General features: G+C 36.0%; 1 long non-coding RNA gene across 1 annotated transcript; it reads right to left on the bottom strand.

The window, feature by feature from the left end:
- Positions 1–6,760: 6,760 nt before the first annotated feature.
- LOC138318232 (uncharacterized) lies at positions 6,761–22,844 on the bottom strand. The gene is made up of 3 exons (XR_011207853.1): positions 22,208–22,844; positions 21,547–21,649; positions 6,761–7,129 (listed from the first exon to the last, which is right to left on the bottom strand). It is a non-coding gene; the product is annotated as an uncharacterized lncRNA (long non-coding RNA).
- Positions 22,845–27,727: the final 4,883 nt, after the last annotated feature.

The following is a 27,727-nucleotide window of genomic DNA, read 5'->3' as shown; positions in this document are numbered from 1 at the left end:
TTTCAGTCATCCTTCCTTGCCCCTTCGTTGCCTCAATATGTAACGTGTCGCAGCACGTTTAAAACATAGCGGGACCTCGATTGACCTTTACCGGGTGTATGATGAAAGGGCGCTCCCTTTGAAAGAGATGTTGTCGATGAATGCAGCACGGGTTGTGGTGAATGATCAATCGATCCCTCCCTAGTACATTGCCTAGACCCCGAGGGCCAAACCCGAGCCTCTTACACTTTTGCAACAATTACTGAAAGATAATATCAGCAATGTGGAACAAGTTTCTAGTGTTTTATCAATGTCCCGTCCAATTTGTAGTTCATAACGTAAAACACATTTGTAGTATGCACAGTAACAATTGGATGTGCATGGTTTTTATTGGAAACAAGTTAAGTGTTGCGGAACTAGGGAGTAAAGGACACGTGGTTATATAATAACAGGAAATGTTGACAAATAACTGTCTAATCTGTACTCGGCTCCCTCTGCTAAATTATACCACGTCTGATAATTGTGCACCGATTGACCCCGGCATGTTTATCCCCTCGATAGTAGTATAATTTGATACAGTGAGGGATTTCCCGATAATATATAGACATCACAAACTCTAACAGGTCACACATCGAGGATCGCCCTGCGTCATACGGGCGTTAGGGATAACAGGGCCGCGTAGTGCACGGAATCCCCTTGGGAGTCGGTGGCTGTCATCAAATAAACACCCACATGAAATGTAAATCTGTCCGTTTAATGATCTATTAGGGCCGAACCAACAGTCCAAATTATGTACTGATATTGTTTTCTTGTTAACCGGTCTTAATTGATAGAGATTGGCCATTGCGTACTACTTTTCTTCGCACCTTCATAAATGTAATACTTGCGTAGTGTTATATACATGCAGTATTTAATACAAAAACATTTAAAAACATAATCCACGTGTCAGATGTAGACTAATATGGTTAACCAAATAATTATCTCATTAAAAACCGATAAAATGCAGACATCAAGCATGTGTTTATCTTTTCCCCACTTGACTGCCCCGAACTATATTCAAATTTTAATGGATGACTTGCGTAACAAGTACGTTCTTGTGTCAAGGTTTCTATGCCGTAAATACTATATTATGATAAATCGATCAATTCCAATATCAATCAATCACAACATCTACGGAAAATTTTCGGCAATCTTACCTTTCGGAAATATTTCGCAATAAATTTCGAGCCGCGAAAACAATATCAATGTCAATTTCATCAGTGTAATTTTTCTCAATTGTTCCAATGCAAGTATAATTCAAGAGCTGAAGTAAGAGTATTTTTCCAAATGTTGATTTTTTGGCCTAATGCGAAATTTTTAGAGTTTAGAGTATGATTCCATAGATTGGATGCGAATGTTGTTAGTGTCGAGATGCAATTGCGTTTTTTCAAAAGTCTGGGCATCGGTACGGTTATTCTGAGCGTCGGTACGGTTACCAGTGGAGTGTCTGGGCGTCGGTACGGTTACAAGCGGAGTGTGCATTACATTTTATGTAGGTGAAACATAAAGTAAAAGTTTTGTTTAGTGTTTGGTATTGTTTATATTTTGCTTTAAATGCGTATTATTGTATTACTGACATTTCAAAGGAGTTAATTAGCGTAAAATACAATATAAAAAAATCCTTTCCGTCTACAAGTTAATAAGAAATCTATTGGAATATGACTGTTCTTATTAACAGCAGCTAAACGTGTTTCTGTGTTGGTTAAGACACGTGGAGATACTAAAAAATGACATTTTAATAAGGGGAATATTACTATGGAAAGATACAGCGTTTCGTATTGTGTATTGCAAAGCGCACAGCTTGCCCAGAGTATACTTACTTATTGTGGTCTCGAGAAAGCTTGTCAACAGTGATGTTTACACACTGGCCATAAATAGCACCATGCCTCTTCATGGCCGGAGTAACGCAGCCGTTTGACATTCGCAGACACGAGCAGTGGACATCTTAAAATACCCCATTATTATTTACAAAAGAGCAAATTGATAATGGCCCTTTAAATTTAATGTCCGTCAGCTACCTGGACGTGTGTAGGAGACGTGCTTGGGCATTCTCATTATTTAATTAATTAAGATTGACACAGGGCACCCCACCACGCGCGTATCACATACAGAAGCCGCATGCCAGCATCCGTATCATTTTAAATCAGCCACACTCAAAAGGTATGCCGCGTGAAATATGTCAAAACATCAATCAAAAAAGTTGTCATAGAATGTCATAGAGGGTGTAAATATTTTCATCAGGCAACACGACTCCACACATTCTCTCACTGTATGTTTAACACAAAAAGGGACAAACACAAGCTTTGTTGTTTTTGATGTTTCAGTGTTATAAAGTCGCAAATAGAGATCACTTTGAGATACATGGATATGCTAGTTCAGGCTGTGTAATAATATTCTACTGTATAGACAAATCGATATCCTATCAGATTTCAAATGCTCTTTTAATTAGATTTTGCTCCGGATTTGAATTTAATGTCCATTTGAAGTCTATATATACAAGTGTAGAGTGTTACTTACCGAATTTTATGGCTTCAAGTTAAAACATCGATTATACAAATGAATGTATAGTTATGATGCCCTTTTTACGAAAGGAAATCATATTCACTCAATGCCCGCCTTATATGTGTCGGAAGTCGTTAACCCCAGATATATTAATAAAGTATGGTCGTAAATTCCCCTATATAGAATGAAGCTTTATTTAGTGTCACCTAATGGGATTGTTACAGTGCCGTGGGTAACGTTGAGGGTTGGAAGTTTTGAGCGAGGACGGGCAAGTGATAATAGATTTCCATTGAGATGATTATAAATCTGAATAGATGATCTGATGATAAACCCTGCAGTGTGAAACGTGAAATTAAATTGTGTAATGTCCTAGTGTTATAATTGTATATACACATTAGAATTCTAAGGCACGTGCATGTCATCCGCGAGATCGTGTTAGATTATCGATTGCGCAGGTCAGGAAGTGACCTGACATTCCATGACACGATATGGCGCGCTTATATTATTATGTAACCCCAGAAAAAGAGGAATCATTCCTATACATACTATTTACATCTCTGTATATTATTAACCGAGGAATGGAATCTTGGTATTCTCATTCCAAGGCACGCATTCAGCAATGTGCACATAATCATTCTGATATGTTCAGGTGTGTTGTGGTCTAGCTTTACCTTTTTGTAAAATAAAACTTTAATATCTTATATAAATGGGTTGGTGCGTCAAATGCACAAAGTAAGTATATCAAAATAACCCATTACCATGCATTTATCAAAATAATATATGATAATTTTGACGATGGTAAAACAATACCAAATTTTATTTTCAATAGTACGGCGCAAAAATATTGATCGCGCATGTCAGGAAGTTGTGTCGTGCATGGCACGTCACGCGTTACGTAACCAGGAATCACGTGAACTAATTGGAGGTAAAGTGAATGAATTCCGACACATCCCACAATGGCTAGGGTGAGTCCGAGGTGGTTACCCCTCGGGGAGAGAGGAAAAATGATAATGGCATAACTGCTGGGAAAGTCATTGATAATGATTATAATGACCACCAAATTACTGTCATGTATATTGTGATGAAGCTATGATTAATCGTCTCCCCTTTCAGGTCGATTCCCCAGCCTGCTAATTATTTCTGTGTGCACCCCAAATAATCATCCTTATCAGTTAATACATACACACTTCTGTTACAGCTATACAAACAATCCACATCGACTCTGTTTGCTATCACTCAAAATTGTTGGACTTTCTCCAAAAAGAGTTGAAAGCTAGCAAGTTACTTCCATCAATAAACTGTTATATGTAATAGCTTTTACAAGTCGTGATAAACTGGCGTAATCAGCCTCTTGTCATGTTCTATATAAATATGTTACATTCCAGCATGACTTAGCTGAACCTCTATACAGAACAGTTCAACATTACCTCACTGCGATCGTGTGCCTATTGTTTCCACATAAAGATTCCTACCGCATTATGTGTCGGTGATGCTGCGACTTGGCTTCTGAATGCATATGTATATTACTGTACAATGCTAGGCCTATTGTCCAATGTACAGTGTGAAATATAGAGTGGATAAACTATAAAACAAGATATATATATATATATATATATATATAGAAAAAATAAAACATTTCTCCTCGATAAAGTTATTCTGTTTAATAGAAAAATAATGAATACAAATATATCTTGCAACAAGATTTTAAAGCCGCATAATCCGTATCTTTCAGGGTCCGTAAATCAACAAAAGAAAATTAGTAAAAGTACATATATTATAAAAGTTATCAACTTTCCCCTAATTACACACCCAAAAAGTCCCGAGTTCAGAAGAAATTAATGATTAAAAATTCGATATCCAGAGTGTTTGAATATGCATTTTCAATCGTAGACGATCACGTGACTTTCCAGACCAAACGAAATGGCGTGCCCAGTCAAAAGTGTGTCGTTCATGTAAGCAGGAACTTCTACGGAAGAACTTGTTACTTATCATGAACAAGTGAATGTTTTGTAATGTGATGAAGTTAAAGAGTCCCTCAGAACAATATATATACATTAACGTCGTGTAAACAATACTTCCATTCGGTCATTTTGAGTGTTTACAATACGGCGATCGGTTGACTATGCTTTGCCTAATTTCCGGGGGCCACCGGAGGTTTTTTTTGTGGGAACGGCATTTAAACTTCGTATAAAATACGTGTTGCGATACCATACAACGTACTAGACAAGATAATAAATTGTACAAAAATGTACCAGATATATAAATAATGGTGTTAATAAATAATGAAATAGACAAGACACATCGTACTATACAGAGACGAAAATGGTTTTCTACATGTAAATCTCTGGTGATATTTTTTTTAAATAAATATCTCGGACGACATTTAACTTGCCTTGGATAACCATATAACCTGTTTTATAAAGGTCCAAATGAAATATAATAATAAATCAAGTAAATTAAGCACGGAGAGCAAACTTGACATAATATGCATTTTTGTTCAATGTCATATGTGTATACATGTATACATACATATCTTTTAGTTAAATAATCACCATGTACCGCCATATACGAGTATAAAACTTAATACGTGTTATTTTATGTATATTTCTTATATTTATGTTGGAAAAGCTCCATGTTGGTTAAAAACATGATGATAAATTTCTGGTGAAACTAAAAACATTTGGTTATATGATTTCAATGATTACAGAAAATTAAAAATAAAATAAAAGAAAGAATGGGGTTGACGTTGCAATAAGGCGGTTTAATGTGTGTTAAAAGTTCTGAATGTCTAACATGCAATTATGTACAAATGTATATATTTTCTGTGTAGATAATGAAGACAGCTCCCTTAGTTAAATTTGTGATGTACATGTACATTATAACTTGCCAATGAACCATATAGTTACCATATAATATGATGTCCAGTCGTGAATTTGCCTCTGAATCAAATGAATCAGAAACATGCATAATAAAAGACCTAAAAGTTTCTTATACAATCATATTCATGCACAAATAGCACATTTATATGCATTGTATAGTGTCATGTACACATATTGTGCATTGAATTTTAAAGAGACAATTCACTCAGGTTAATTCTTTTACATATGTATTGTTCTACATTTCTTATGAAATATATAACACAAAATATTGACAAATTCCACGTCAATGTTTAGTATTTTAATTGATACCGTTGTAATTACAAATCGTTGATCAATACGATTAAGCAGGTACAATATGTACGCTTTACTCATACCCGAGCCAAAGTCACGAACGTTAAACAAATGAACTACATAACCACTAAGGAGGTGATGAAATGATTTTGAGGCAAGATAATTCACCTAATAAGGTAAACACACTACTGTCAGAGCGATTTGAGCAGTTCTAGACAAAAGTTGCATTACTCTACGAGCAAGGGAAAGGGTTCGGCATACAAGATGTTCGACCACAATGTGTAATGGCGGATAGCGAGCGAGTTTGAACATTTCACCACCATGGGCTTTTCTGGCATATCACAGTAAAACCGACTGATCTAATTTCCATTAGAACAGGGGTTTTTCCGATATTTGTACAAATTTTTATGTTCTCTTAGACTGAATTGTCCCTTTAAGTCAATAGAAAAATGACTGGAGTTCAAAATAGCATCCAGTAGCAAATAAGCTGACCATAGCATGTGATTATCATGTCATCAGAGTAATTGCAGTAAAATTCATTTTTAGTATGTATGTAGTCTAACCTGGTGGAAAATCTAACTTCATAAGTTATATTTTGTTAGTTTATCTTTATATATTCAAGCAATCCTAATTCCTTTAGTGTGATCTTGCTCCAAACACTAATTATGTGAAGTTGCTAAGAGCTTGTACATGTAGACCTTGATTTACCTGGACTAATTAGAAGTTATTGTCAGTCTATTCCTTTCTAAATCAATCAAAACTTTGCAACTTAAAATAGTCAAAAATGAATAATGCAATTTAACAACATGCATCACAGGCTATTGTCTCTACAGATATATGGCTATTCTTATATATATGTGCAATCTGTGTATTACACAACAAGATTTTTTCATTACACATAGGAATATATGTATATCTATAGAGCCAATATCTTGAGATTTGACACTGACTTTTGACCCAAATAACCTTTGATCTAGCTCCAGTCTTGTTTGCTATTTATTTTCTGTATTTGAACATTTTTGAAATGTACACTACATAATTAAACAACTCAGACAAATGACACATATTATTTTAATTGGTTTATTGTTCATAAATTAGAATTACATCCTTGTCCCATATAAATTATTCAAAAGTTATACACACTAGGTGTGTAAACATGCAATAATCATTATTATTCCTTTTTTCATTTGTGTGAAGAAGAAATGAATAATTTGAAAATATCCTGGTGATAATAGTAAAGAATTATGCTAGGTTTGTTCTGTCCTTCCTTCTTGAAAATAATTTCTTTCTGGTTCATAATGGGTATATTACAAACAGACTTTACTTTTTACTGTCAGTTTTGATCTCAGAGATACATGTAGTTGTTTTTCCCTTTTATTTTTGGGCAAGCTGCCATCACATCTTGCACTTCTGTCATCTGGTTGAAGGTCCCATATATTCTATAAAGAAAATGTGGAGTAAATGTCAGTTATGTACATAGATAAATACTGTATACATGCATGTACATATTCTTTCAGTGTAAGCCTACATGTAAATCAAACTAGTTCCAATTGTTTTCTGTCAAACACAAACTTATAACAATTACACATTTTTTGAACACGTTTATCAAAATCAAACCTCACTAGATACTAAGTTAGTCATTTCTTGAATTACAGAGGTCTAGGCATTTTCATGTGAAGAATAATGGTACTAATTAGTACCAGAATTTATGTAGCCTAAATATATTGGACATAATATATAATACATATTTTAAAAAGTCAAAAGAAGATGATTGTCTTTTTTGTGAAAATCCAAATGCAGTTACATGAAAGCTAGTAAATAAAAGAATAATATCATGTTTTGGTATTTTCTGTACTAGCACACCATATCGCACCAGAGTCACGTGCCCTCGCGTACACGGTATATAATTATGTTGGAACAGGTGGTCCCTCACTCCCTGTCAAACTGCTACAAAACCATAGTGACGTCATCAATAAACATGTTTATGACGATGACTTTATCTATTTAACACGGGGGAATTATGTTTTCTATTAATTGAAAAAGGTGTGTCAAAAATTTCCATTCAATGTAAAAAGATGTTGTTGCATGAAATGCACAATTATTTTTTGCATCAAACAAACTTGGCTGCAAGACAGTTTTATGGGAATGAAAAGCAGTTAGATAGCATAAGATACTCATGTCTCGTATCTTACGGGGGACGAGACAAAACGAAAAACCCAACGAAACACTAAGATTTTTTTGAAGAAGTATAAACGTTTTTCTTGGTATGTTCAAAATCTAAACCATTCAACAAACGACAAAATTCTACATTGTATTTAACAACGACAAAATATAACAATACGTGGATGGCAAAATCTATTGATACCAGTAAACATTACATGTTGATATCGGCGAAAAGCCAGATATTACTGGATAACAAAACTCGATATTGACGATAAACTAGAGATTGTATATCAGGGATTGGCCACATGCGGTATTGTTGACAAAACTGAATGTCGGTGTCATACCCAGGAAGAACTTAGGGTTACTTTTATGTCAATACCAGGCATCTATGTTATTATTTTGATGGTCGAACCAAACCATAGTGAGAAAATACTTTGTTGTTTTAATGCCTAATTAGGAATCGGTACCTAAACACAATGATTTTTGGATGACCAAACTCGATTTTCGTGACAAAGCATAGTTTTATTACATTAAATCAAGCATTTTGGAGGCCCCTTATACAGAAGACTTTCTCAGTCAAGTGCTTTACTGGATTATCTCTCCTAATTTGAAACTCTAGGATCAGACATGAAATAGAGACAAAAAAATCAAGCCAAATTTTAATGATTTTTGTTTTCGATATTTTAGACACTGGTGGCCAGTCTAGACCCATTTTAACTCTACGAAAATGGTTGATTAATTTGAAATTTGAAGGAATATAAGAGAGAAACTGTCAAAATGCACCGGCTATCAAAAAAGAAACTGTGTGAGGAGAGTTTCTATTCCAACGTGTTCTCTCGCGTGTTCTGAGACAGTTTACGTGTTCTTATTTCACCTATAAATGACGCACGCGCGTTGCTACATTCTCACCTGTTTGTGAGTATCACCTGACAAAGCTGATATATATCCAGGTTCCAGGTGTTAGGATGACTTACTGCACGGCATTCACCAGTCACAGACAGATTCCTGTCTGATACGGCAAGACATCAAAAACATTTACTCCAAATCAAAAACATATCGTATCTTACATTACGGAGAAAACATGCATCTTCCATCATCGTGGATCCAGTTTTTAATAAGCCTTCCCAAAGGAAAACGACGGGTGCAGTCTTCAAATGAACAATTACTTAATTTGATTTTCCGAGTCTCCCCCAAACGCACTCAATTCACACATGAAATAAGAGAATTAAAGATATTTTTTAGAACGTTCTGTCGTTGTTAAGTTTATTGCTATATAATATTGGAATTTTCTGAAAACCGACAATGTATGAATCTTATGATAAATATGGTATCACATAGCAGCATAAAATAAGAATGACGCAGCTCAGCAAGATGGAAGCATATGACCCCCCCCATTAAGCAATGCATAAGCGTATGACTTCCAATAAAGCAAGACGGACGCGTATGACATTCAATGCAGCATAACGTAAACGTATGGCCCGAGCAAGACAAAAACGTATGTCCTATATTCAGCATGTATTATTCAATTAAGCAAAATGGGAGCATATGACCTTTAATTAAATAAGATGGAAGCATATAACCTCCATTCCGCAAGATCGAAGCATATAACCTCCAATTCAGCAATACCGAAGTATATAACCTCCTATTCAGCGAGACCGAAGTATATAACCTATAATTCAGCGAGACCGAAGCACATAACCTCCAATTCAGCAAGACCGAAGTATATAACCTATAATTCAGCGAGACCGAAGCATATAACCTCCAATTCAGCGAGACCGAAGTATATAACCTATAATTCAGCGAGACCGAAGCATTCATCCTCCAATTTAGCGAGACCGAAGTATATAACCTATAATTCAGCGAGACCGAAGCACATAACCTCCAATTCAGCAAGACCGAAGTATATAACCTATAATTCAGCGAGACCGAAGCACATAACCTATAATTCAGCGAGACCGAAGCATATAACCTCCAATTCAGCGAGACCGAAGCATACATGTATAACCTGCAAACAGCTTGACCGAAGCATATAATCCCCAATTGAGCCAGACCGAAGCATATAGCCTCTAATTCAGCTAGACCGAAGCATATAATCTCCAATTTAGTTAGACCGAAGCATATAACCTCCAATTCAGCTTGACCGAAGCATATAACCTGTAATTTCAGCTAAATGGAAGCGTATGGCCTCCATACTGGCAAATTAAGCAAGACGCAATAAGACGTTTGACCTTCGAGTGCTATCTGTTGACATACAGTGACGTTGTTAAAGTCCCTGTGACCTGATTATGTCCTCAGACTTGTCCCTAGATACACTTATCGTACTAGTCTGTGGCCTTCACGTGTAATACTTCACAATAAAAACAGTTATCTGTATTTTGGTTCGGCTTCATTGCTTTAAGGTCCATTGGGATTAGACCTTTATGGTGATTGAGATACTCTTACCATGCTTACGGAAGTGTCAGTTAAAGACATCTAACAGATGCTGACTGTGTCATTGACGGAGACATACCGCGACTAGCTGGAGGATGTTACATGGTAAATGATATTAAACGAATGATGATGAGTATACTATCCTATGTGATACTTCGTGTTACCTTCGCGAAGAGGGTTTCGTTAAAAGAGTGACATGACCTACTGATCGACATATGTTGATATTTTCTATTAGTTTTGTCCTACTTACAGATATTAAATGCAATGGAGAAAAAAACAACTGGATATTAGTAATCATAGTGCTCAGCGGATTTGGGTCTTTGTACAACATATATTATACAATGCATTTGTAAAGATGAATTTAGATCAGCAATTTACCTTTGTAATATTGCCCCAATACACGTTCAGAAGTTTCACTTGATCAATTGTCCTTGGATAACTTTAAGGACACGATTTGTAGTTATTATCCTCCACACAGCTACTACAATGTCAAACAAAACCATTGAGGAGCGTGTCTGTGTGTTGTGTTTGAAGTCTATGTTGACACTTGTTCGCCTGTCTGAGTTCCCTACTTCACCCCACGAGTGTGTGTTCCTAGTTATATAACGATATATACGAACTACTTATGGCATAAATAACTCGATTGTTTACACCATTTAAGTCGCCATTTACAAATAATTACAGAGCGTGCATTGTTAAAGAGGCACTTAAGAGAGTGATTAGCAGCCGAGGTACAAAATCAAAGTCGTATTTAAGTTAGTCATGTTTTGACCGATGTTCTGTGTTGTGTTTTTTACTAACGTATCGCCTGATGCAATAATCTTTTTCATCTATTATTTTGCACCGAGTGACCCCGGCTTGTTATATAGACGGCCGGCGATATGTATAGTAAACAAGCGGTTTGTTAATCAGTGTATGTGTACTGCAGAGCTCTATCGGAAAACGAATATATATTAAATAGCGATATGATACTCGTGGTGCTCAATAATAGGGAGGTGCAAATTAGTGGTTATCTATAAAATTGAAAAGCAGGAACCGGAAATGGAATGAACGCTAAAATCGGAAGTTAAAATATACTGTACTTCGTATGAAGGGCGAGAAGAGTGACACACATACATTATAATGATAACAATGAAGAAGATATGGTATGATGTAGAACGAATCTACGTACCCGGCCTACTATAACTCTCGGCCGGGTTCGAAAAGGTGCCTATGTGTCCAGGTGGAGCAGTACCTCAGAAAATCTCTCGGGCACAATTTTTAATATTTTATGCGTAAACATGTATTTATATATCACTTTTGTCCAAAAAAACATAACAGTCATTCTTAATAGCTACCATACGGCTCACAAGACGTCAAGTTCACAATTGTAGATTTACCATATGTACATGTACATTCCCTTCAGGAAGACCTTCAGTATGTATAATTATGTAAAAAATAATTCTCGCTGTGAATTTGGTTTTATTGTCTAGTAGGTAAGAAATATAAAACAAGTACGATAAAATGCGTACAAACGTTTTAATGATGGTTTCCACAATCATTACTTTGCTCCATTAGCACCAATTGTAGCTCTACAGACGACACTATTTTCTGTCTAAAAGTCTTTTGAGCTACAATATTGCAGCTAGGTACATGTAGGAGGATACAATGCTGTTTAATTATTGGAGCAGAGATGGCTGTGGACAGTTGTCTGGGTAGTGAGATTTATTGTAAAGAGACAACAAACCTGAGCCATAAACCAGAAGTATACACTGTATGTACTAAATATTTTAGTCGTCCCAATACCTGGTATCAAGTAGGAGTAGAAACCTCCACGTTAGAAACCTTTCGCAAGGGGAAAACAGGAACATTAATTTCTTAAGATAATTCTAAGCTAAAGGCCAAAATAAATACGGCCTTTTGGAGGAAGAAAACTTACTAAGGAAAAAGATAGCATATAACATTCTATATCTAGTCAGATGATAATGGGTGTGACCAATTCTAACACTCTACTTTCAGGGACTGTCGCCTCGCCAATCAGAGACATAGAGTTGAAATGCGGTATTCAAAATTTCACTAACCAAAAGTTTCGTTTTCTTTGTGGGACATCTATTGCCCACGTTCAACCAACCAATCGCAATGTTCGTTGGAGGTGACAGAAAGGAACACAGAGCAAACAGAATGGGAGTTTTAATTGGTTAAATTTTCTTAACGCAAATGAACCACCGATATTGCTCAATTTGGTCCATGATTAAATAAGATACGTTTTGCCCAAGTAGTTTAAAAGATCGATCGTAGCCAGTAATATGTTAGAGTGTGTACGTCGTGAGCTCCACGTGCGACCCTCGTGGTGATAAGTTGTGTTTGTTATTGTGAATGTCACCAGCACTTGTTAACTTTATGTTGTTATTACTACAGCGCTGTATCACATTGTTCGGCGTTTTGTCAATGTCAACATCGGGGTCACTGTAAAGTTTTAGTGCATTCTGTTGCACTTACGGTAACGTAGAATGTCACTTATTAAATTCACGAATCATTCTTAGGAAGTGTTAATACTCAATATAATTTAATGGTTTTTCAAATATGGAAATGTAATGTCCATATGCATTAAGATATCAAAAATATTGATATTTGCTTATGTAATTGATCTTTGATAGGTAATCTTGTTAAACACCGGTTGTTTTTTTTATCTACTAAAAATTATTAATTCAAACATGAGTATATAACCTCCCGGACATAATTTAGGACTCCGGCATTAATATCACATTCCACTAATGCTGGGCGTGACCGCCACACCGGGTGTACATGCCAGGCCACATGTACCATAATAAACATTACATAATCTTAAAATGTCTTCGTCAAAATTTATATTGAATTAAGAGTGAAGTTTTTACACTTATTTAAGTTATTAAGATATCTCGTGCTCTAATGAATTTTTAATGTGCATAATTCCAGATTGCTGACGAACTTTGTCTAATTAGAACTTTTCTCGTACTGTTGGTGCCTGTCACGGCCTGCCAATTACGAACAACTTTCTCAAAAACCACTCACTGACACAGTTTAAAAACATATCCGATAAAACACCAACATTTTAACGACCAAGAGATAATAAGCAAATCTTCTAGAAATGGGCTGTATGAATAGTTTTACGATCTCTATCAAATGAGCATCGGCCGGGAGGAATTAGCCGAGACGCGGTGAGTTATCGCATGTCGATCGGCGAGGAGTCGTGACACACCAAGAATTGGCAGCAAATTGATAACAGATCCTTCTGTTATCTCCATCATAATATATCTGTGGGAAAATGGTGATCACTGTAATCTTAACACGGTCTTCCACCATGACAATAATTTTTGGAGTATTTCACGGCCGTAAATTTGATGGAGGGCATCGTCACAGGACAGATTTAATTACTATCAGTGCCGGGTGATGCTCCAAATTCTGAGCAAATTTAGCATGAAGTAGAAATAGCAGATGTAACAGACAAGTCTCGGCGCTAGGACTCGTAATGAAATATGTATTTTGTTTAGGGAACAGGTGCGCGAGCTTCAGACACTTATCATTATATCTTTAGATTTCGTACCATACTGTCTCGCAAAGACCGGTTAGCTTGTCGATCTGGCCTAGACCTTGGAGATCTTCATTACAATGTTTACGCAATATCATGTCTATATCATAATTCGTGTATTATACAGAAATTAACCGCTTCAGTAACACTGCGAAAACACCGGTGCCATGTTGTAGGTGAAGGCATCACATGTGTCAACAATAAAATTAAAATACCAGCGACAACCGTGATGCTGCCAAGTGATCAACGCCCCCTAGTGGAGGTATCATGATCTTGCCAACTGTACCACGCCCCCTGGTGGTATTACTATGATTCTGCTAACTGTACCACGCCCCCTAGTGGTACTCCCAGCTCAAGTATTGCGATCACTGTGGCATTGATATTGTACCGTTAAATGCGTCTGCAACAACTTGCAACGTTCAGAATATAAAATACACGTTTAAGGTTTCCCAGAAAGTATTGTGCATAATAACTAGTCTGTATATTGTTGTACATGTACGTTAGATAATGGTCATAAAAGAAACAATTAAGACAGAATCACTTGGTTTTAATTCTATTAGTCACGTAAATTGATACCGGTTTCGAAAGCCCCGTTATTAAAATGTGTTGGCAATGGCATATTGTTCTAAATTTGAACACGAAACGGGTGTACAACGTGTCTAATGAGGGTTTGACCCAGGGGTCCAAACACACCACATGGAACATTAAAACCACTTGTTTATTTAGAACACCCCAAATAGTCCGACCTGGCCATAATAACGAATCATTTTCAGATGTAATGTAACATAAAAGCAGAAAATATCAACACACTATTATCATTATCTGCAAAATCTGGACTCTGTCGTCACAAATGTCCCCACGACCTTAGAACAGTGTACATTAACACTAAAGTTCAAAGGTGTTCCGGGTATTATGAACCAGCTTTCCAAATGCTCATTGATGTGCCATAATAACGACTTTGTATCGGTAAAGTCAACATTAACATTAAAACTCCATTTTTTCATGGCTTTAGAAGTTAAACAGCTAATAAACAATCCTAATTACTCCCCGTTACGGTCGCTTTACCGCGCATGCGTGCCTGATATTAAAATACTTATAACTACTGATTTTGGAGCCATAGGCAAGCGATAGTTTCTTAAACAGTTAGATTGAGACAAATGACATCGATTTGTCACCCCGTCACATCCCCTTGGTCGTTAAAAGGGAGGATTCGATTTATAGTTCCGGCGACACCTCAGCCGTGTCCGCGCGATAACACTTCCGCACCATCGTACACAGAGATGCATTTAAATCATCATTGAAACTGTCGACATTTCAGCCTCTTTGAAGATTCTGTATACTCGAAGAAATGTATTGAATAATGACATTAATAAACATTAGGGATAAGTACCGCGTCGTCTTACCGTTTGATTCTATTCTCGTAAGTGTTTATACAATTAATTGTTATCGCAAATGTTCTCAGAGACATTTGCATGAATACCATTAAACCTTTCATGATAGTGCAGACATACAGCGCAATCTCGCTTTCAAATGTTATAAACAGGCTATATGGCTATCGATGTCCCGAAATGCATTCTTAAAATAAACCCCCGAGACTGTATGCTATAATATTACCAGAATATTTCCGACACAGTTTTGGTTAATCAATGAGAGTGGATCTATTTTGAGTATTCTGGACTGTCTGAGTCTACTTGATAGTATCTCGTCTCGTCTACAAACGTGACCAAACTGACAGATTGGCCACACAGCGACAATCATTGCTGCAATCCAACGTCAATGGGCTATCTATTGCTCATATCAAAAGTTCATTTCACCAATAAACTGATAGAGTACTATACAGTATATGACTTTCACCTAATTTTCGTTTTGTCATTAAACCTGTCTGTCTGCCAAATAAACATACACTAGAAGAGGTAAAATAATGACGACGAAACATCTGGTTTGGTTTCTGATAGGTTGAACGTGTTAATACATCTATGGTCATTTTAGGACGGCCTCTCTTGTGTGCAACATGTTGTGGTGTGTGGATGTTTTGGGAGGCTGCGGTATATGTTACTGTCATCCTTTTATAGTAACACTTAAGAGGACTATTGGTGACGGAAGTGGAGGTGATGACTGGGGTTTACTACATGTTTGAGGTGTTCGCAACGATGGCGGTATGTATCAATGGTGTAATAAACTAGGATTAAAAACAAACAGGTCGAATGATTCTGTTGACCCCATAAAAAGGCATACAATATGGAATGACATTTCTAGAATGTTGAGTGATTATACAACATTTAGCCTAATCGTTTGGCCATTACGTTCACAACGAGTCAAAGAGTCTTAGAAAATTACCCTCAAAATGTCTGGGGAAAATCAAACAAAAAATGTCAATGATCTTTTGATTGTTTAAGCATATTCATCGCTATTTGTTGGACTTTACATTGGGTAATCAACTATTTGATAGATTTGTATATCTGTGCATGAGAACAACCAACGTTTTGGTTGCGTGTAGTTTCTGTGCAATGCCTCATGTTTCACCTATCTGTACTGAACAATCGTTCAAATAAAAATACATTTTGTAATAGTTTCAGGACTTTGGTAAACATAAAAGATGATGAACAATAAAACATCTCATTTATCGTCTGTAGTAGCCACGGTATGTGTACGTACGGATAGTGTTATGGAATTCCAGAGGTTACGGCGTCCAATTGGAGAACAATAATCTGGACCCTTTCCCAAAGAATGTTGGCAGATTCCTAGATACAGAATCTCTGCATAACATTCTAGCATTACTGACAAATTATAGAGGTGTATTCCTCCATACCGACACGGCTAATCTCGACAGTATATAGATTTATAGAGAGGGGTTGGGAGGGATATAGGAAACACCAGAGGGCGGAACGCGAGGGCGAGGGGTAGCGAATTGTAAGCGTCAAGCGGACACAGCAATTACATATTAAACATGGTTGTTAAATGTCAATCGGATGATGAATTATCACCAAAGATATCTCCTCTAATTAGGAAGTAATGATGAGTTTAGTTGGGATAGTTTGAACGTGGTATTCCCAATTCTTACATAGCCGTCTAATGAACCTTGGGCTGTTAGTAAAGTTTCTTTATGGTTGACACTAATATCTGTAACCACTACAGAATTTAAATACACAAAAACAGCCAGACATATACTACTAGTATATCAATATGTTATGTTCCGAACGAACATGTATTTTTAGTGTTTCACTCTTAGCAGACGACAATTAGACGGAGCCATAAATATTACGTGGTTCAGAAGGAAGTTGAACCATTCTCGGAACGGTAAATGTAAGATGGTCGTTTATGGTAATTGGGCGATGTGAGTATAAAGAGACCAATTAATTAGCAGGAGTTCCTTAGGTATGTTAACAACCTGTAAAACTATACATTAACGATAAAATTAGCGTCCCGAGATAGCAGGGTCAAAGGTCAAACACTGCCGCCGTCAATACTGAGTAACGACGGCGATAGAAGGGTAATTCATTATCCTATAAACTCATTAGAAACCCATCAATCTTTCTAATTTGTCACAAAAATAAATCCTAGACTGTTTAACATGATAAATGTTAGTCAAGTTTTCCTTAGTTTAGGCCCCGTTTGCGAGTGATCTTCGGGTCATTTTCAGATATCACAGACGGGATGTGCCATCCTGGATTCTGGTATATATTTCGGACCTAGACGACAACAACGATTAAACGTCTCATGGACAACAGACGTTGGATGGTAACACAGACTTGCCATTTCGTCACACACGTCTTGAACAATATTGTTTCTTTGTTTCTCCCGAAATACCATACTTGGTGATTCGCCATGGCTTCTACCGATATTTTAAGATTTGTAGATTCTTCTCAAATGTAGAAAATAAAGGAAGGAGATGAAAATATGTTCGGTATTATTATTTAAACAATGTATGTGTTACAATGGTGATTTATGTCTGCAAAATTCTTCTATGTATATTCTTGTATCATCTTGAAAACTTGGTCTACATGAGACCTTTGATTCAAACATTATTTGGCATTACTTGGCCTAACATGGGAAGCGCCCCCAAATGACAAATACCTCGGCGGTTATGCATGCACGTTGTAATTTGGCCAATACCTGCACATGTTTGTGGGTCAGAGTAAACAGCCAACAATAAGTAATTGATAAGCAATAATGATTTGGCGAATTCGTTTGTTTCTTCTCGACTTATTTATGGCAAAATTTCCCATTAAAACCGTCGCAAGCGGGTTAATATTTGTTTTGTCCGAGAGAAATCGTGTGATACAATCTCTTTGAAGCCTAATTAGCAGAGTGTTCTCATTCCGATAAAAACGCGACGGAAAAACATTCATATTTAATTTCCAGTCTGAAATATACTTATATTTTCACAACCAGACACACAAAAATCTAGCCGCGGCCATAAATTTTCTATAAACACGTAGCGTTGTCGAGGACTTCATTAGTGCATGCAAACGGAAAAGACAGGCCCCTTCCTATTCTGGTCAGCGTTGATTTACGCCTTTATAAGATACGGACAAGTCATTAATTTAAAATCAGTAACGCTTTGATGTAAGACCAGAGAAGAATTGGGCGTTCACGATTCTCGCCGAATCTCGCTGACAGACGCTTGCGTTATGTGTCGGACGTTTGGTCGCGTGTCGGGACCAGATAAACTTCGGACCACAGACAAATTAACGTACCGCATCGACCAACAGATAATACATACAACAAGTTGTCCATAATTGATAGATGAAACCTATATAGCGAATGGTCCACGACGAAAGTAATTGCGATCCTATTTATCTGTATAGTCGGGTTATATATTATTTCTATAAAGATGTGTGTTGTGAGTTGAAGAGTAAGTGGTATTAATTATGAACGGCCATCGGTAATAAGAATGTCAGACACAATCCCTGTACGGCCCCTGTCACATCATAACAATACCATGGCTGCCAAGATGTGCTTACAACCTTTACTTTTATCATAATATTATTATATTATTTCACATTTGTTTCGCCATGGTCTAGCGACCAGCCATTGGTGACCGGACCTTATCGATGCAATAAAAGTGTCGTCTTCATTTTTAAATTCCTATTGCAATACCACTGAAATTGTGAAGAATAAGAAGTATGTATGGAAATAAATAAAGTATAGTATTTTATAATAAAATATTCTGTAACTGAATGAGTTTCCTTAAAATGTAACTACCTCGGGGTACACGCATAAAACTTTTGTAAGAATGGTACATCATCAAATGACTTGGTTGTATATTGTTAGTCTTACTGCATTTGGAAATTAAATAAAGCAATTTGTTATTTGAACCGTAGTGGCCCTGATAGAAAGCTCTTTTAAATTTCATCCGATATCATTTTCAAAATAGCATTATCAAAGCATCTTCTGTATGTCGTACTCCGCTTCAGCTATCGAAAACAAAATGCCAATTGCAAGGAACTGTTATCCATGGAACTTGCTACTTCATGTTGCGGTTCCATTTCTTCAACACTTCAAGTGTAATATTACATGTAACGACTGACAACCTTGCAGACCGCTCACTGTCATCGCAAAATGTTTTAATAGATTATATTTTTATATATAAGTTTCAAATGTTATTTTTTATTTACACAATATTGGTGAGTTAAAATGATGAAAGGTCATGGATGACAAAATAGTTCCAATTCATACATGTATTGGGTTATTTATATATTTTGTCAATGAATAAGCTAAAACAGCACTTATGTATTCTACGATTAGCAGCAAAATCTATACATGCAAGTCTATCCTTTTATCAACAGTGTTTTTTTTTATAAATGATTCACATGCGACGTCTGACTACGGGTGAAAGCTTAGCATTGATCATCACCCATGTGATAAACAGATTCTGTCAAGATTTATCTTATTTACTGGGAGGATCTATCTTTTTATTTCTTTTTTTCCATTTGAACTTTCTTTAGAGTAAAAACCGAGTAGTTCGCTTTACATTGACTGATGCATTGAGCGATGTAATAGATTGTGCGGGTTCCGATTATCAACGTCACAGTGTATAAATGGAAGTGATCTAATACTCAGCCCGGAGCGGGACGACCTAAATCCGAATCGAACAGTTTTTATTTGGTCCTCGTTATTTATATCCATTGGTGAATCTGAATAACATATTATAATGAAGGCTTCCTCTTGGTGACTCACCACAGCTTCAACACATAAACATTTACATAAGAACTGATGCTTCAGATTTGACTCATCGACCACTGAAGCTCGAACAGTAAAATAGATATTGATACATTTTCTGTCTGCACAGCAGATTGTTTCCGGTCAGAGACCTACTGGGTTAATATATACAGCTTAATATTGTGGGTTTGTCAAACCGCTAATTCAGCACTGCAGGCTAATATTAAAACGAAATATCGAAAAGAAGTTACGCTACTTTAAATATTAACTACATTTTTTTTGTAATTATAAATGGGCTCCGCTCTAAGGAACATCGGTGACTCGCTCTAAGGAACATCGGATCGCTCTAAGGAACATCGGTGACTATATGCATTACAGTAATACTCTCTTTCATGTTGGTTTAACCAAAGGTCAGTGTCCACCGAAGCTCCTCCTTTATCGGTTTACAAGTGTTAATCTGTGACCACACCAAAATATTTTGGTTATCATGACTATTTAAAGCCTCATAATGGGACTTTACTACTTGCATCATAGGCATGGCGATGGGGTACTGTGGGCGTTTTAGCAACATAAGGACATTCACACTGGCTACTATAATAGTTGTTTATTCTTAGGATCTAAACTTAGGTTATCTTTTTTTTATGTTACAATTATTTTCATTAGTTTTATTTATGGAACAAATGCTAGGATTGTGAAAATAGCGGAAGAAAGGCAATGACATTCTAATATTGCATAAAAATGATTCAGTGGGGCATGCTTAGAAAATCCTATAAATTATCATAGTTTTAACAGATTATTCATAATGTGGCGATCCTAATGCTGTGTCATGACAAACTCCACAACACATCACACTACCTCAATAATGCAATGTCATGATTCTTACACTTTCAATGCCAATTTCTAAATTTAGAAGTAAAATGTAACCCCTAAATTTAATATTTGGTTTATTTTCATTTGGCCATTTCACATAATAAACTTTCCATCAAAGAAACACCCAAGAATTTAGAATTATGACAAATATGGGTCAGATATGTGTATTTAAAAACAGACTACTGTAAAGTATAAATATAACTACGATTTAGATAACAAAATTATAGATAAATAGAGCTTTATGTGTCATGAGCTCCACTATTTAAAGTAAAAAAAGGAGACACAATTCCACTGTAATCATCAAAAAGGGCGTTAACATAAGCTGCTAATCGTTAAACTTTTGCTGATATCTCTAATATCGTTCTATAAATATTCACCGGAAGTTGGTCATGTCATCGGCCACGTGCACGTGTTTAGAATACCGACGCGTGAGACAGCCGGAAAGAAGCACACTCATATTTTCCGGAACCTAGACTTATCATTTGGTATATAATTTTAATCCGATTTTATTGCGTCGGTTTAATTTTGTATTGTTTATTTCAAAACTAGTTAAAAGACAAGAAAACAATACACCTAAATATGCTTTCATTGTTTCAAGTCCGGATGTACCAAACATCTCGGCAGCAGATTTCCAGATGAAAATAAAAAAAATATAGTATGATATTGCAGAAAATGACTACTCACATTGGTCATCTAACGTATATCTGTTGGTTGGCTTTGGCATAGTTTTATTAATTGTTGCATGTTGCTGCAGTGATGTGTTCTTGGATGATTCAGAATTGTTAATCTGAAAAAATAGGAAATCATAAACAGAAGAATCCTGTATCCAAACAAAGATTTATATGTGATCTACGTCCCTGATAAAAAAACAATTTTCCTAAAGTAAGGCTAGTAAAGGCAGTGACATATCAGTTTCGCCCCTGCAGTGACATATCAGTTTCTGATACACGGATGATACATGATGCTTTCTTTTAAAGCTTTAGACACTTGTAAGTGTTGTCACTCAAAAATATGGAGAGTACGAAACACATCTCTACAAGGGTCATTGCTATCCATAAGAGTACCGATGAAATCAGCTTTATATAATGACCAGTGATGAATGTCATGTAGAGGTCAGTCTGGTGACACAGACTAGTCCGGTCAGTCGTCACATTTTACACGCCCTACTACAGACTGATCATCACATTATCGGTCAGTTATGAATGAGTATGTGTGTCAGGAGTCTTTTCAATTCGAATACGTTACACTGGACATATTTTGATGTTAGATTTTGTTTCTTCCAGTGTAAAATTATTAAAAAAAACTTCCAGTGTAAAATTATTAAAAAAAAACTGATTGTACTTACCTTATTGCACCCAAATGTCCTCAAACCAATACATCGAATATATTATTTTCTATACACATATATTAACCTAGAATGACACTGCTTCCTTTTCTTGTCGGTAAAAGTTAAGTCAGCTTGACGTATTCAGATAAAATTCAATTTAGTGTTAGTAAAACAATATCATGAAGACAATACTGAATAAATATTGCTTCTTTATGCAGTTATAATTGAGTATAATAAATCTGTAACAGATTGCATGTCGTTGCACATATGCGTGTCAAAATATGCTCTGCTGCCATAAAAAACAAACTCAAACGAACAATCTCAAGGAAGGGAATCTCTTGAATTGAGATCAACGATATTGGGCAGTATAAATAAACATGACGAAATCCATATAAAAAGTACAACATAAAACAGGGGAATGTTAACAATTAAATTATTAGCATCTTTTAGTCTTTGTTACCAATTTACACAATATTAGAATGATAAAAACTCAGCAACTTTATGTGAATACTATACACATATAAATTAACATAGGCGGTTAACAACAAATAGAAATAGGTTAAGTAATAACTGTATATGAATATTAGTATATTAAAGAAAAAGAGAGCACATTATTTGCTATATAATATTTAATACGCTCACATATAACGGTACATGTACCGGTATCGGTTTTTGTTCGAAGGGAGATGACTCTTACTCGACTTACAACATCACATATAACGGTACATGTACCGGTATCGGTTTTTGTTCGAAGGGAGATAACTCTTACTCGACTTACAACATAAATAATATTGGTATAGGTAAATGATCATGAGGTGTACTTAATGCACCCAATATTTGATATTTATAAATACTAGATATAAACAGGAGCCGAACAGGCCCTAACATCAAAAGTTCCGACCTGTTCCATCAAAGGCCCCGATCTGGCATATTGCCGGCCGCAACCTATGACTTCAGATGCTGGCCTGCCTCTTAATAGTTAGCGGACCGTGACAAACGCAACCACAATGTATTATAGTACGTACAGGTGAACAACATGTTATCGTCATGCGTGAGCCAGCGTTGTTTATAGTGGTAATATACTGTCTATACTGGAAATGCGAGCCATTGGGAATTGAGATAGTTCAGATTAAAAAAGAAAGTGTACCGATCGATTCCCCGATTTCCCTGCCGAGGCCAATTCTCTCCGCCAAATTGCACTCTGAGCGCAAATGATAATACAATTTATACATATATACATGTACAAGTATATATCTTTTATAGACATATTAACGAAATGAGTTACACGATGCCAAAAACACAAGCTTTGATGCTGAGGCAATCCATCACATTCCGTAGATAGGTCCGTTTATGTGTATGTATTGATTGGAAGGTAAACGGTGCATATAATTCACTACGTTATACAATATGTACATACCTGCATATATAAAGCTTGTTTTAGAATCCATGTGACTGATTTATGTAGTAATTGTGCAGTTGGTGCTCGTTTTTTGCTCAATTGTTTGTCCTTGAAGTCCTGTTAACAGATGTTTTACCGGGATTTACGGGGTAAATTCAATTCGGAGCAATGAGCAAAAACTAATAATTTACATGAATTCAGGTAATTACAGTTACCCTATGGTTTTCCAAATGTGATTTTTGATACGAAATTGAAATTAAACTATACAGATAGCAAAGCCAATATTTTGAATAATAATTTTAAATGTTTGACATAAGCCTCCTATGATTTGTGATTAATGTGTCAATTAGTATTTTTTTTCTTTTTCTAAATGTGGTGACATACAATGCACAATTTGATGCATATCTCCAGAGGGATCTTTATTGTATCCATACTTGATATTAATCCACAATGGCACACGTAAGTACGGATTATTTATTGTTAAAAAGAGGGAAATAGAAGGAATTATTTCGTTTTACTCCAAACTATGGGCAGTCGAAATGGTATGTGTTATTTATTCATTTCTGATCAAATCAATATCTCCTCTCTGAGCCCCTGTTTATTCATCATCTCAAAGAACAAATGGGCGTGGCAAAACCGGAGCATCAAGTACATTGATCAGTTAGAAGGGAAATAATCCTAAAGCACTTCTGAGATATGGAAACGTGATTCATTATAAAATGTCATGTATACATCTTGTCATAACTCGTACGCGTGGACTGATTCCGGAAAGGGATCAGAAAGGAATCGGGGAAATAAATGTGATATAACGTATATATAGAAAGGTTACGGAGTATAATTATGATTCAAACGACTCAATTAGGAATATTTCCTATGGAATTTGCGCGTTTTTTTCCGTCCTCAGTAGTACTGATATGGGGAGGAAATGTAACGTATAGATGGCAATTTCACATTTAAATTCGGTCCTCACCAAAAAGAAGACGGGTTTTGTAGAAAGAAATCAGGAATGTTGCAATGATTGTAGTGTAAACATATTTATTATCGTGAATTACAAATTTACGATTGCCAGTAGGTCTTCGACCGCCAATATCAGATTACAATGACGCGAAATATTGTTTACAGGAAAAAGGGGTTTACAATATACAGACGATTGGTAAATCAGAGAAAGACTTAACATTATCATGTCTTCACTGGCACAGGGATATGATAATTATTTACAGTCCACACTGGCACAGGGATATGATAATTATTTACAGTGTACACTGGCACAGGGATATGATAATTATTTACAGTCTACACTGGCACAGGGATATGATAATTATTTACAGTCCACACTGGCACAGGGATATGATAATTATTTACAGTCTACACTGGCACAGGGATATGATAATTATTTACAGTCCACACTGGCACAGGGATATGATAGTTATTTACAGTCTACACTGGTACAGGGATATGATAATTATTTACAGTCCACACTGGCACATGGATATGATAATTATTTACAGTCTACACTGGTACAGGGATATGATAATTATTTACAGTCCACACTGGCACAGGGATATGATAGTTATTTACAGTCTACACTGGTACAGGGATATGATAATTATTTACAGTCCACACTGGCACATGGATATGATAATTATTTACAGTCTACACTGGCACAGGGATATGATAATTATTTACAGTCCACACTGGCACAGGGATATGATAGTTATTTACAGTCTACACTGGCACAGGGATATGATAATTATTTACAGTCCACACTGGCACATGGATATGATAATTATTTACAGTCTACACTGGCACAGGGATATGATAATTATTTACAGTCCACACTGGCACAGGGATATGATAGTTATTTACAGTCTACACTGGCACAGGGATATGATAATTATTTACAGTCCACACTGGCACATGGATATGATAATTATTTACAGTCTACACTGGCACAGGGATATGATAATTATTTACAGTCCACACTGGCACAGGGATATGATAGTTATTTACAGTCTACACTGGCACAGGGATATGATAATTATTTACAGTCTACACTGGCACAGGGATATGATAATTATTTACAGTCTACACTGGCACAGGGATATGATAATTATTTACAGTCTACACTGGCACAGGGATATGATAATTATTTACAGTCTACACTGGCACAGGGATATGATAATTATATACAGTCTACACTGGCACAGGGATATGATAATTATTTACAGTCTACACTGGCACAGGGATATGATAATTATTTACAGTCTACACTGGCACAGGGATATGATAATTATATACAGTGTACACTGGCACAGGGATATGATAATTATTTACAGTCTACACTGGCACAGGGATATGATAATTATTTACAGTCTACACTGGCACAGGGATATGATAATTATTTACAGTCTACACTGGCACAGGGATATGATAATTATTTACAGTCTACACTGGCACAGGGATATGATAATTATTTACAGTCTACACTGGCACAGGGATATGATAATTATTTACAGTCTACACTGGCACAGGGATATGATAATTATATACAGTCCACACTGGCACAGGGATATGATAATTATTTACAGTCTACACTGGCACAGGGATATGATAATTATTTACAGTGTACACTGGCACAGGGATATGATAATTATTTACAGTCTACACTGGCACAGGGATATGATAATTATATACAGTCCACACTGGCACAGGGATATGATAATTATTTACAGTCTACACTGGCACAGGGATATGATAATTATTTACAGTGTACACTGGCACAGGGATATGATAATTATTTACAGTGTACACTGGCACAGGGATATGATAATTATTTAGTTTATACTGGCACAGGGATATGAGAATTAGTTACAGTTTATGTATATTTTGACCCAGATACACGTAGTCCATATACTGTTTTATTTTTTTTAAAATTTTGATCTACAATTGTAGATCCCTAAAAGGTCTAATATGGTCTACAACACTCTTGTAGGTCCATTTTAACTGTAACTGATTCTCAGATCCCTTTATGCACTTGTGTGGATTTTGTACAACTATAGTACTTTTTTATCGTTTACAATTAGTTGTTCATTAACGCAAAATGCATTTGTCCCTTGACCCGTTACTAAACGTGTACAAATACCACTTTTAAGGATATATAAGATATTCATGCTAGAATTGAAACATGGTAGATATATATGTTCATGCATACAAGGGCATGGACATGCACCTTATCGACACATGTGTTCATAAGTGGTGCTTCTACACATTTCATTTGTACATGTAAATAGGGATACCTGTGCATACATGTATGCAACACATTTTTTTGTACATAATATATATGTATGACACTTGCACAAGTATGGAACATCAGTACATTTGTACATTTGAAATTTGTACATAAATGACATATTTACAAATGATATACATGATGTGCTTACATACAACACTATAGTAGTACTACCCACTAGACTTGTACAAATGGTTGTGAACTAATTGACCTGTTTCCAGTGTGATTAATTACAACAGTCATTAAACTAATGCTTTCATGAGAATGTGTTAAACTATATCCAAGAAAATATTCCCTTTTGGGATATATTAGGGTCCAAAACAGCCCAGTACTAAGCACACCGAGCCAAAAATCGTTGGCAGGTAGACGTTGATATTGGGTATCCGGGTAAACTACCCAAACACCATACTGATAGTGCCAGGGTAAGTCAGTGCAGCCTCTGATTCAGCTGCTGACTTCAAAGATGACCAGTAAATAATCCAGGACAGATAGTCTACCACAGTATGGCTCTTCATTAATCTTTCACAACATTCCTTATTTTAAAACACTTAATCTCTACAATGACTTCATAAACATACGTCTTCAGCAAAACTGGATTCTGCATTCTAGATTTTGTGTACTCCTTTTCCACCCTTTGAATAAAAGTAGAGTTCAGATGAACACGTAAAAATGCAATACAATTTTACTACAAAAGGTGCAATCAGATTTCAGGTTTTGCCCATGGTCTAAGGGAGATAATCTGCCATAAAACCAGAGAAAGTTAATGAAATCACTACCTGACAGAGAGTTATCAATGATAGAATGATCCAATCTTTATATAGACAAGAACATGTATAACATAATTTATCTG

Source organism: Argopecten irradians, chromosome 3, assembly GCF_041381155.1.
Source record: "Argopecten irradians isolate NY chromosome 3, Ai_NY, whole genome shotgun sequence".
Lineage (NCBI taxonomy): Eukaryota > Metazoa > Mollusca > Bivalvia > Pectinida > Pectinidae > Argopecten > Argopecten irradians.
This window is presented reverse-complemented; position numbering and strand designations above follow the sequence as displayed.